Here is a 12,819-nt window from a genome sequence, read left to right as displayed (position 1 = left end):
TCTGCCTCCCAGGTTTAAGCAATTCTCCTGCCTCAGCCTCTTGAGTACCTAGGATTACAGGCACGTGCCACCACACCTGGCTGAGTTTTGTATTTTTAGCAGAGACGGGGTTTTACCATGTTGACCAGGCTTGTCTTGAACTCCTGACTTCAAGTGATCCACCTGCCTCAGCCTCCCAAAGTACTGGGATTACAGGCATGAGCCACTAAAACTGATTCTTAAAAGAAAAAAATTGTAATACACAAAAAGAACAAGTAAATGCTAAGTATTCCTGTTTAACCAAGGAACAACTATGCCTCCTCAAGTCCAATGCAAATGGAGTGGCCCTGACTCATAAAACATTATGGTTTTCTACAAAATTTTCACTTTATGAAATATTCAGATGTATTTTTTTCTTTTTTTTTTTTTTGAGATGGAGTCTTGTTCTGTCTGTCACCCAGGCTGGTGTGTAGTGGCATGATCTTGGCTCACTGTAAACTCCGCCTCCCGGGTTCAAGCAATTCTCCTGCCTCAGCCTCCCGAGTAGCTAGGATTACAGACAAGCACCACCATGCCCAGCTAACGTTTATATTTTACTGGAGACGGAGTTTCACTATGTTGGCCAGGATGGTCTCGATCTCTTGACCTTGTGATCTGCCCGCCTTGGCCTCTCAAAGCGCTGGGATTACAGGCGTGAACCACTGTGCCTGGCCTTGCATTGTTTTAATTAAGATTTCAAACATATGTAGAAATAGAAAAAGTAAAATGAACCTCCTTGTTCATGGCCAAGGCCAATGTTGTTTTTAATCTATAGATCTGTCCACTTCCTCTCTCTCCATATTATCTCAAAGCAAGCTCAGTCAATGCATCTTTCCATTCAGCCTGGTTTTGAAATTTGGTTTGTTTCCCTTGTTCATACCATGATCAAGGTGGTTTGCTGAGCATACTTTGAGGAAAGCAAAAATCTGTATCAAAGTAGTTACGTTACTGGGTATATCTTCCCTCGTTGACACAAATGATCTTTGTTTGTTTGTTTAATGAAGGTTTTTTAACCACTCCACTTTCTTATCTTGAAGTTATTGTCACCTAGAAAATATAGACTGTCTTAAATAATTACAGTTCTGTGAAACCTTACCCTGGGGGCAGGAGACAGTGTGATGGAGGGGAAAGGATGCAGGATTTGGCTTCGGATGCTAAGACCTGGTTCCTCTACCTCTTGTCATTTCTGAGAACCTGGATACGGCCTTGAACTCTGAGCTTGATTTGTCATTTGGTAGTTCTTCATGAAAGGTCTACTGTGTGTCACACACTGTTCTGGGCAATGGAGCTATTTCAGAGAATAAAATGAAAATAATCTACATTTCAATGATGTTTTATAGATAAGCATGTTAATGGATGTGAAAAGCTTTTGCAAGCTGTGGAGTGCAATTATAAAGGCTTTTTTCCTGCTCTGTTTTTCACTTGAAAACTTCAGTTCCCTGATGTTTCAGGTTTACAGTAGTTAATAATAAACTAACCTTTATTGAAGGGGGAAATATCATGAATTATATCTATGTGTCTTAGTGAATTTCTGAGGAAATGCATCACTGAAATGCCTCACTCAGTGGATATCTGGGGCCCACATACTATGCACTCCATTAAGGGCTTTTCATGGGATCAAGATTAAGCTTCACAAGGACCCTCTAAGGTAACCACTATCTTCATGTTATAAATGGGAAGTAGTAAGAATATTTTTCCCAAGGTTTGGCAGGTGGTATGCCTTAGAGCTGGGATTTCAGCCCCTATCTGTCTATGCTCAGACGGGAGCCTTTAACCATTTCTTGATTCTGTCCCACTTGAGGAATAAGAGGAATAGGCCATGGTCTTGCACCTTTAGATTATTGTTATTATTATTTGAGACAGGGTCTCACTCTGTTGCCCAGACAGGAGTGCAGTGGTGCAATCATGGCTCACTGAAACCTCTGCCTCCCAGGCTCAAACAATTCTCCCACCTCAGCCTCCCAAGTAGCTGGGACCACAGGCACATACCATAACTCCCAACTAATATATACATATATGTGTGTATTTTTGTAGAGATAAGGTTTCGCCATGTTGCCCAGACTGGACTTGAACTCCTGAGCTCAAGCAATCAACCCATCTTGGCCCTCCAAAGTGCTAGGACTATAGGCATGAGCCACTGTGCCTTGCCCGCACCTTTGGATTTTTACTCTGTAAGAAACAAAAACAACTGCAATACAAGGCATAATGCAAAGAATGGGTCAGACAGTAAGTTATTAAAGTGCAAATGATAAAGCTATTACATTGGGATTCAAGGACCTGGAAAAGGAATGAAGATGGCTTGCTGCCCTTGTGAATGTACTTGTGAGGGAGCAGAGGGGCCTGCAATGGGCGGGGCGAGAGCAGATAGAGCCCCTCCAAGTTCTAATACGTGTGTGATAATCTGGTAATTTCTATAATGAAGCACAACGGAAACGTCTATCAATGGATTTTGAAGGTAATCTGGAAGACTTGCAGATCTCCATTTGACCTATAGAAGCCTTTTCTTGAAAGTCATTGATTCTGATTTCAGAATATGGTGGTGTAATTGTATTTGTGTTTGGTCCAGACAGCAAAATAAATTCCTTTTTGTTTTTTGGGTTTTTTTTTTTGTTTGTTTTGTTTTTTTGAGACAGCATCTTGGCTTATTGCAACTTCTGCTTCCCAGGCTCAAGTGACACTCCTGTCTCAGCCACCCAAGTAACTGGGACTACAACTATATCACCATGCCCTGCTAATTTTTATATTTTTTTCTGTAGAGCTGTGGTTTCACTATATTGCCCAGCCTGGTCTCCTGAGCTCATGCAATCCTCCTGCCTTGGCCTCCTGAAGTGCTGGGTTACAGGTGTGAGCCACAAGGCCAGTCCACAATTCATTGTTGATAGCCTAAATTACTAATGTTTAAACCATAACGAGAATGGATAGTATTTATTTTTTTTATCCTATGTTATTTTTTGGGACAGTCTTGCTTTGTCACCCAGGCTGGAGTACAGGGGCACAGTCTCTCCTCACTGCAACCCCTGCCTCCTGGGCTCAAGCGATTCTTGTGCCTTGAACTCCCAAGTAGCTGGGATTACAGCAGGCATGTGCCATGATGCCCGACTAATTTTTTGTATTTTTAGTAGAGACAGGGTTTCACCATATTGGCCAAGCTGGTCTCTAAGTCCTGGTCTCAAATGATACACCTGCCTTGGCCTCCCAAAGTGCTCAGATTAAAGGCATGAGCCACTGTGCCCAGAAAAACATTGATAATATTTAAATACTCATGTGACACATGAAAACATGCACAAAGTTAGTTGTCATTGTTAGTGTAATATTGTTTTTTGTGTGTGAGGTTTAAGCTTTGGAAAACTAAGACAAATTCATTGTAGACAAATCTCTTTTTTTGTTTGTTTGTTTTTTGAGATAGAGTTTCACTCTTGTTGCCCAGGCTGGAGTGCAATGGCGTGATCTCAGCTCACTGCAACCTCCACCTCCCAGGTTCAAGCAATTCTCCTGCCTCAGCTTCCCAAGTGGCTGGGATTACAGGTTCCCGCCACCACGCGCAGATAATATTTGTGTTTTTAGTAGAGATGGGGTTTCGTTATGTTGGCCAGGCTGATCTCGAACTCTTGACCTCAGGTGATCCACCCACCTCAGCCTCCCAAAGTGCTGGGATTACAGGAGTGAGCCACCCTGCCTGGCTTGACAGATCCCTTAAGATGAAGGAGGAAAAGAGTAGGTTAGACTCCGAGGATGGGTAGGGCGGTAGCCAGAATGAACGGATATGCGAGGCAGGCCTAGTTGAGGCGCACTTGGAGGTGACCTGTTTTGTGGCCCAGACACCTGCTTTTGATCTGGAGTGTAGCTCAGTTTTTCATTGATGAATATTGCAAAAGAGCATATGCCACAACTCTGAAATATTTGAAAGGATGGCATCATGTAAATCCAGAGCACAGTCTGTTCAGAGCGCTTTTAAAACGTGCTCTGAATATATTTTAATTAGCTCCACATATCTAATAGTAAAGTTCAAATCCATGTGACATTTACAGGCTTTTCAGTAGATTTCTTTGAGTTGTGCAGTGTGCAGGCACTCCTGATTTACTTTTGACTGCTGATTTAGGGACTATTTAAACACCTAGTTTTTTTAGCTGGAGTTTCACTCTGTTGCCCAGGCTGGAGCACAGTGGTGCTACCTCGGCTCACTGCAACCTCCACCTTCCAGGTTCAAGTGATTTTTGTACTTCAGTCTCCCAAGTATCTGGGATTACAGGCTCACGCCACCATGCCCAGCTAATTTTTGTATTTTTAGTAGAGATGGGGATTTACCATGTTGGCCAGGCTGGTTTTGAACTCCTGACCTCAAGCAACCCACCCAATTTGGCCTCCCAAAGTGCTGGGATTACAGGCATGAGCCACTGCACCCAGCCCTAAACCCTTATTTTATTCTTAATGGTCTTCTCTCTACTCTTAAACACTAATTCCATTTTTTTCTTTCTTTTTAAAAAGAGCTCTGAAAGTGAGGAGGATCGATGTGTTAAAATATCAAGATCAGGCCAGTTAGATTTGCTATTGTTGGGAATTTAGGCCTAGCATTGATTTATTGATGGACAGCTGAGGGTTTGCTCACAAGGGTGGAGGTGGCGTGTGGGGGAAGGAGATGGGTTGCCGGGAGGGAGAGAATCCTCTAGACGATTCAGCCAGAGTCTGCTTCCTCCCCAGAACTACAGGTGACAATGTCAGTGAGCTGTGTTTCCTAAATAATGGATCAATCCTCCTGACTCAACTCAGAGTACTGTAGGGTGTCTTCACCTAAATCAGGTTAATTTGGGGATAAGCTTTCAGGTTAGTAACATGTTGAATATTATAAGCGCTAATAACAGTATTAAGTAAAAGTTATAAATAGTATTAGGACAACAATAGAGTTAAAGAGGATTGTTTCCTTTATCATTGGAATTCAAGAAAGTCATTTTCTCTTTATAGGAGATGCGGGACTATGGAAAAGCAAAACATATGCAAACATTTTGGTTGGTTTAACATTTTATTTTATGTTAGAATCATATGTATATATATTCTCTGTACTATTTGCCTTTGTGGGGGCAGGGGCTGGAGTGAGCATTGCTCAATCAAACCCAGTCCTCGTCACCATGTGCTACTCACCCATGAAAGTACACAAAGATTTTAAAGGGGAAGCAAACATTGATTGGGAGGAGAAAATAATCACAGCAGAAAAAACTTCTAGAATACATTAGTATTTTTCCTCTGGCCAGGCTTTTTTATAAGAGATGGAATAGAAAGCATCTTTAATGGGCACTTCTTTAAAACTCCAGAACATTTCAAAGATATTTTAATACACGTTGGATACTTTTATAGGTGTACCTTTTCTCTTAAATGCAAATCAGAATAGGTGTTTGCACAAGGCCTGCATGAGTCACCCCTAGTTAAGCAGCCTGGCCTTATTTGCATTAAATACCAGTTGCAGTTCCTTCTGGTTATTCCCTGCAAATAACTCTTAAACCTGGGTAACTGCAAAATAAAATAAAATTAATTTTTTTAAATAGCATACTTAACTTTAGGTTAATTAGAAGAGAGAAAAGAAAACACGGTCATTTAGGTCTTAATTATATAACTTGTTACAAAAGATAACCACAGCTTTTCCTTTTGTGTACATAGTCAGCAAAGGTGGATTCAGAATTTATAAAGACACAAAGTAACAAATTTGCAGTACCTGATTGTGAAGTCCTCTGTTTTTTGGAATTAAGGAATTTGAAATGCCCTCTCAAATGTTAAAGCTACATGTTAAAGCTATATATTAGTTAGCCGGGGCTGCTGTAACAAGGTACCACACACAGAGCAGCTTAACAGAAGTTTATTGTCTCACAAATCTGGAAGCCAGAAGTTCAAGATCAAGGTGTTGGCAGGGCCATCTTCCCTGTGAGGGTGCTGGAGAAGGATCTGATTCAGGAGTCTCTCCTAGTTTCTGAAAGTTCCTTGGCTTGTGGCAGCATGACTCCAAGGAATTTTATTCCAGTTACCCCTTATATGTTCTTGGGCAAAGAACCAACCTCTTAATGTCAGTTTCTTTATCTGTAGAATAGGGATAATAATTTGATCCTCAATAAACAAAGTAAGATAATGTGAATACATAGTGCAGAGCCTGTTACATAGAACACATAGTTAGCTCTGTAAATGCTCACCACCAGCATCCTTGGGAAACATGGGGAGTTTCAGAAGCCTTACATCAGAAGTATTATCATGGGTCCTTAAACTGATCAGATTTGTAGGAGAAGCTTGGACACACTCCTTTTATTTTACCTGTTCAAAATCTGAACGCCAGAACAGATAGGATTGTTGACTGTTGGTAGGAAGCTCTGCAGATATTTCAAGCCAAATGCAAGTATTTCCAAGGGACCCATGAAATATCGACCATAAGTTGCAGCAGAATCTTGGTCCAAAACTTAGAATATGAACTCTGCTGCCTTGGAAGGGTTTGTAATCTAAGTTGACTACTCTAAGCTGACTTGAAATACAGCACAGGAGACAGTGATTAAATATCAGATGTGGCTGTCATCCCTTAGACTTCTCAGACCCAGAATTTGTAAAAGTGTTAACCTTCAGATGGAATGAGAGGGAAGGCTCTGTTGACCAGTCTTAGATGTTCGGGAAACCATGGTAGTGTTTAGAAAAGATACCAAGTGCCCTACTCATACTTGATGTGTCAATCACCTTAGTGCCTGTTTAAGCTTTGGAACATGTTTATGTATAAATGTTTGGAAAATTTTAGACAAAATTACATATGAGAAGGTGTCATGTAGGAATTTGGAGAGAATCTGTTTGTATTTTCAGCTGAAGTCACAGCTTTGATACAAATCGCTAAGGAAAGCCACTGGCTGTTTTTTTTTTTGTTTTGTTTTGTTTTTGTTTTTTTGAGACAGAGTTTTGCTCTTGTCACTCAGACTGGAGTGCAGTGACGCAATCTTGGCTCACTAAGACCTCCAGCTCCCGGGTTCAAGTGATTCTCCTGCCTCAGCCTCCTGAGTAGCTAGAATTACAGGCATGAGTCACTATGCCCAGCTAATTTTTGTATTTTTAGTGGAGATGTGGTTTCACCACATTGGCCAGGCTGGTCTTGAACTCCTGACCTCAGGTGATTCCCACCTCGGCCTCCCAAAGTGCTGGGATTACAGGTGTGAGCCACCGCACCCAGCCTGAGCCACTGACTTTGCAAGCTGTCTTTGTCACTGGCCCTTCTCCAAGGCATTCAAGGCCTGTTGTCCTTAGTGCTAAGTAATGGTTGGGGATCTTTGTTGGGAATCAGCAAAGGCTCTTAGAGGAAATGGTGGACCCAGACTACATTTCATGCAGGTCACCGTCCGTAGTGGGGAGATGGAATCTTTTGTTTACTAACACCTGAAAGGTATAATACAAGGGACAAAATATGACAGGTTTCATCTTTTCTGCCTTGGCATGCAAACCATCCCTTCTGAGCTCAGAGGATCCCCGGATGAAACAAACCCACTTCCATGCTACCATTTTTGTTTTTGTAATTATTTGCAAAAAGACAGAATGATACTAAAAAATTAGAGGTGTCTGGGTACGGTAGCTGGGCATGGTGGCTCACACCTGTAATCCCAGCACTTTGGGAGGCCGAAGCAGGTGCAACACTTGAAGTCAGGAGCTTGAGACCAGCCTAGCCAACATGGTGAAACCCTGTCTCTACTAAAAAAAACAAAAAATAGCTGGGCATGATGGCATGTGCCTGTAATCCAAGCTACTCAGGAGGCTGAGGCAGGAAGGAATTGCTTGAACCCAGGAGGTGGAACTTGCAGTGAGCAGAGATCACACCACTACACTCCAGCCTGGGTGATAGAGTGAGACTCTGTCTCAAAAGAAAAGAAAAGTATCAGTGGACATAATCCTAATAGCCTGATCCAACTTTTCTCCCCCTTTGAACAGCACTGTGATAAATCATAAGAGATGTGTGGACAAACAGACCTGGTTGAAACCTCAATGTACTGGAGAAATAAGTCATCTAAACTCTCTAAGCTCACAAAATGAGGATAATCCCTTCCTTTTGTGTGTGAAGTGAAAATTGCACGAAATGTACCCATTATATAAGCAATTGCTCAGCAGTGTTTGGATATGGGGAGTAGATAGCTATTATTAATTGCTGATTATTTTGGAAGGAAAAATACACAGGGAGTTATGTATCTTACAGTACAAAAGTTCTAAAAACAAATGTATTATTTACAAAGCTGCAGTTATAGAACACAGTTCTGATTTCTGCCTCATCCCTGGGATTAATACCGTAAAACATTTCCTACGTTTCATCCCATAGTGTTATTAAAAATAGCTGTTATTTTAAATAGCTACACTAAAACATAAAAAATTGTAGGTCAGGCATGGTGGCTCATGCATGTAATCCCAACACCTTGGGAGGCTGAGGTGGGAGGACTGCTTGAGGCCAGGAGTTTGGGAGCAGTCTGGGCAACACAGTGAAAGCTCGTCTTTACAAAATTTTTTTCAAAATATTAGCCAGTTGTGGTGTCATATGTCTGGGGTCCCAGCTACTTGGGAGGCTAAGGTGGGATGATCACTGGAGCCCAGGAGGTTGAGGCTGCAGTGAGCCATGATTGCACCACTGCACTCTAGCCCAAGTGACAGAGTAAGACCCTGCCTCAGAAAAAAAAAAATAATAATTGTAAAACCATAATCTTGTTGGACACTCATTTGGCTTCCATTCCTGCTTTTTATAACTAATGACGCCAATCAAAAATTTTGTGGCTGGGTGCGGTGCAATCTCAGCATTTTGGGAGGCTGAGGTGGGCAGATGGCCTGAGGTCAGGAGTTCAAGACCGGCCTCGACAACATGGTGAAACCCCATCTCTACTACAAATACAAAAATTAGTCAAGCATGCTGGTGCATGCCTATAAGTCCGGCTACTCGGGAGGCTGATGCAGGAGACTTGCTTGAGCTCAGGAGGCAGAGGTTGCAGTGAGCTGAGATCACACCACCACACTACTGCCTGGGTGGCAGAGCAATACTCTGTCTCAAAAAAAAAAAAAAATTGATTGAATAAGAGTCCTTTCATTGAAGTGTTCCTGTTGGAAAAGGCTCTGTAAATGAGGTGATTGGTTCAAATACATCTTTTGTGTTTTGGGTACATAAAGTGTTGCCATCAGGAATGTGTATACTAATTTCAAGGCCAGCAGCAATGTGGGTAAGGACTCATTCATCTCTACTGCCGACACTGAAAACATTGAATAGTGTGAACTGAATAGGCGTAAAATGTTTTCATCAGTTTGCCCTTCTTTGATTACTAGTAAGAGTAATCTTTTATTGTATCATTTTAGGTGTTTACCATTTCTATTTACTTATGTGCCTCTTCTGCTGCCTTTTCATTCAAACAGGCTGTTCCTAGTGAGTCTGGATGGGGAATGTAAGTTGTCTCTCTGTAGATCAAAAGTTTCAAAGTTTATATTTCATTCCAGAAAGGTATGCTGATTCGTATGTCTTTCGGGAGTGCAACCTTTATATCAATAGCTTGGTGAGTCTTCTAACATTAAAATTAATTCAGCTTGACAGACTTACTTTACCCTAGAGGGTTTGCTTCCAGGTAACTGTCAATTATAAAGCTCTTATGATTTTGTATTATTTAATCGTGAATATCACTTTAAAACCTAATTATAGAGTCAGTAGTAATGGGGTAAAAATGAGGCCATTATCCCTAGCAAGGATGACGCTTGAATGTAAAAATAACAATGCTTTTTTCCTGGTAACTTTCATTATTTACTATAAAAGTACATTGTGGATTTAGGGTGAGTCTCCAAAATAAACATCTGGGGAATGACAGCATTCTTACCCTATGGGAACCAGCCCCAGTCTTTCATTTACATTTTTTTCTTTCATTTTCTTGACAAAAGAATGGCAGCCCCACCCTGACTTCATTTTAAGCACACTTGTCTAGCTGTTACCACCCTAATTCAGGCCTTTCTTTTTCTTTTCTTTTTCTTTTTCTTTTCTTTTCTTTTCTTTTTTTTTTTTTTGGAGACAGAGTCTCACTCTGTCACCCAGGCTGGAGCGCAATGGTGCGATCTCAGCTCCCTGCAACCTCTGCCTTCCGGGTTCAAGCGATTCTCTTGCCTCTGCCCTCCCAAGTAGCTGGAACAGGCACATGCCACCATGTCTGGCTAATTTTTGTATTTCTAGTAGAGACAGGGTTTCACCATGTTGGCCAGGCTGGTTTTCAACTCCTGACCTCAGGCAATCCACCTGCCTTGGCCTCCCAAAGTGCTAGAATTACAGGCATGAGCCACTGTGTTTGGCCCTGACCTGTATTTCTTCTTGCTATGGCTAAATTCATGCACTGAGTGTTGTCGCCAAGTGCGACGGTGTCGGAGGTAATAAGGTGAAACCACTTGGTGTTCCAGGTGAAGAAACTGACAAGGAGCTGCTGTTTCCAGGATGATTTTTGAATGGTCTCCCTCCCAGGCTCTCACCTTCCCAGCCACTCACAGTCTTCCCTCTGTCAGATGAGCGCTGTGCAGATCAGCTTTCTTTCCTTCACAGACACCTTCAGTGGGCCCTCTCACTCCCTGGAATAAAGCCTTGTCAAGGCTGCATGGGCCACCTTACTTTTGGAGGTGACTCCAAAACTACCTTTCCCCAGCTCTGCTCTTTCTCCCAGATCTCCCACCTGCGCTGGTGCTGGGCCTTTCCACTGCACTTACCTGCCTCGGAGTTTTTTTGGTTTCTTAACATCTCTCTCCTACCCACCCTAAGTTCCTGCTCACCTCTGTGACTCCCAGATTGCCCAGCTCAAAAAACACCTAGGAAATAATGATTGATGTCACTGCACTCTTCAGTGGCATACATTGGGAAGCATTTTACATTTTAGAATTCATTGCTGCAGGATAGATCTGCCTGTTGACCTCAAAGCTTGATTTATTTTGCTTGTCAAATTCTTCCTTTGCTTAGGGTTTTCTTGTGACTAATGATGCAGTTAGTAGGCATGGGAAAGGGAGGGAAGCAGGTGATTTGGGGAGTGGGGAGCAGGCTCTGATGCTTCCTGGGCAGAGCCTGAATTCCAGTCTGAATCCACGATGCACTCATTGTACCACAGAGAGCAAAGAGCCAGGATATGTGGGGAGAGGGCCTGAATAGCTAGGAGCTCAATAACCATGGGCAAGCTTTGAACCACCTGTTTTTTCATTAGTAAAAAGGTAATGGCATTGCCTGGCAACATGCCTCAGCATAATTCCATGACAATTGCATGAGACAATCTGTATGAAAAATCCTTTGTCCTGGAAGGGGCTGCCTTATATGGACAAGAAGAAATATGATATTACTAGGAAATGCAGGGCAATGTTGGACTAAGAAATCCTTTGAACTTTAGCCAGGGGAATGAAAAAGCTGCTCATCTCTGAAAGGCCAAGGTTTTGAGATTTCCCCTGTATCTTTTCTAATGACTGCCATTGAAGTTGTGCAGGATGAAACAAGAGCCAATGGTTTTTTTTGTTTTTTTTTGTTTTTTGTTTTTTTGAGAAAGAGTCTCGTTCTGTTGCACAGGCTGGAGTGCAGTGGTGCAATCTTGGCTCAATACAACTTCTGCCTCCTGGGTTTAAGCAATTCTCCTGCTTCAGCCTCCTGAGTAGCTGGGATTATAGGTATGCACCACCACGCCCAGCTAATTTTTGTATTTTTAGCAGGGGCTGGCTTCACTATGTTGGTCAGACTGGTCTCAAACTCTTGACCTTGTGATCCACCCTCCTTGGCCTCCCAAAGTGCTGGGATTATAGGCATGAGCCACCGTGCCTGGCTTTTATTATTATTATTTTTTTAAATAGCCTGTATTCTGGAGTGCAGTGGCACAATCCTAGCTCACTGCAGCCTTGAGCTCCTGGGATCAAGTGATCCTTCTACCTCAGCCTCCCGAGTAGTTGGGCCTACAGGTGCCCGGCTAATTCTTTAAATTATTATTTGTAGAGATGGAGTCTTGCCATATTGCCCAGACTGGTCTTGAACCCCTAGCCTCAAATGGTACTCCTGCCTCAGCCCCCCAAAGTGCTGGGATTACAGGTGTGAGCTACCACACCCAGGGAGCCAATATTTCTTTGTGGAAAAGGGCTCTGGGGCAGAGGAATTTCTGAGGAAGAGGGGGTGAAGCTGTGGACCCACAGAAGGCTTTTCTATCATGTGAAAAGATCCTGGCTGAATTGTCCCCACTGCAGTGATATCATTGATTCCTTAGTTTTATATTAGTTACCCCAGGCTTCTAGACTTTTTACATCTTGCCTTGGGAGGAAATAAAAAATGTAATCCTGTTCTCGCTGGGAACTGTAATTATGCTGTTTCTATAACAATATAAAGTTTAAATTCAATGTAGACCTTAAATATGTTTTATTACTATTGCTTCTTGAGATTCTTTATCTAATTACAACTGTCATCAAGTTTGTCATTTTACTTTCAAGAATACTGATCATTGGCCAGGCATGGTGGCTTATGCCTGTAATCCCACCACTTTGGGAGGCTGAGGTGGGTGGATCACTTGAGGTCAGGAGTTTGAGACCAGCCTGGCAAACAAGGTGAAACTCTGTCTCTACTAAAAATATGAAAATTAGCCAGGTGTGGTGACATGTACTTGTAGTCCCAGCTACTAGAGAGGCTGAGGCAGGAGAATCACTTGAACCTGGGAGACAGAGGTTGCAGTGAGCTGAGATCACACCACTGCACTCCAGCCTGGGTGACAGAGTGAGACTCTGTCCTAAATAAAGGAAGAAAGGAAAGGAAAGGAAAGGAAAGGAAAGGAAAGGAAAGGAAAGGAA

The 12,819-nt window shown here is 42.4% G+C and overlaps 1 protein-coding gene across 3 annotated transcripts in view; it reads left to right on the top strand.

The window, feature by feature from the left end:
• ATP8B1 (ATPase phospholipid transporting 8B1) overlaps positions 1 to 12,819 on the top strand; it is a 141,827-nt gene that overhangs the window by 48,756 nt on the left and 80,252 nt on the right. Inside the window, exon 1 of one of the 3 annotated variants that reach the window (XM_032293581.1) lies at positions 11,641 to 11,661. The exons of the other annotated variants lie outside the window; for them this stretch is intronic. The gene's annotated coding sequence lies outside the window, so the exon portion shown is untranslated. Of the gene's footprint in view, positions 1 to 11,640; positions 11,662 to 12,819 lie in introns of those variants that run through there. 3 annotated transcript variants of the gene reach the window in all.

This window comes from Sapajus apella, unplaced genomic scaffold (assembly GCF_009761245.1).
Source record: "Sapajus apella isolate SASKATOON/1434 unplaced genomic scaffold, GSC_monkey_1.0 scaffold30, whole genome shotgun sequence".
Lineage (NCBI taxonomy): Eukaryota > Metazoa > Chordata > Mammalia > Primates > Cebidae > Sapajus > Sapajus apella.
Note: the sequence above shows the minus strand (reverse complement) of the source record. Positions and strands in the feature narration are given on the sequence as shown.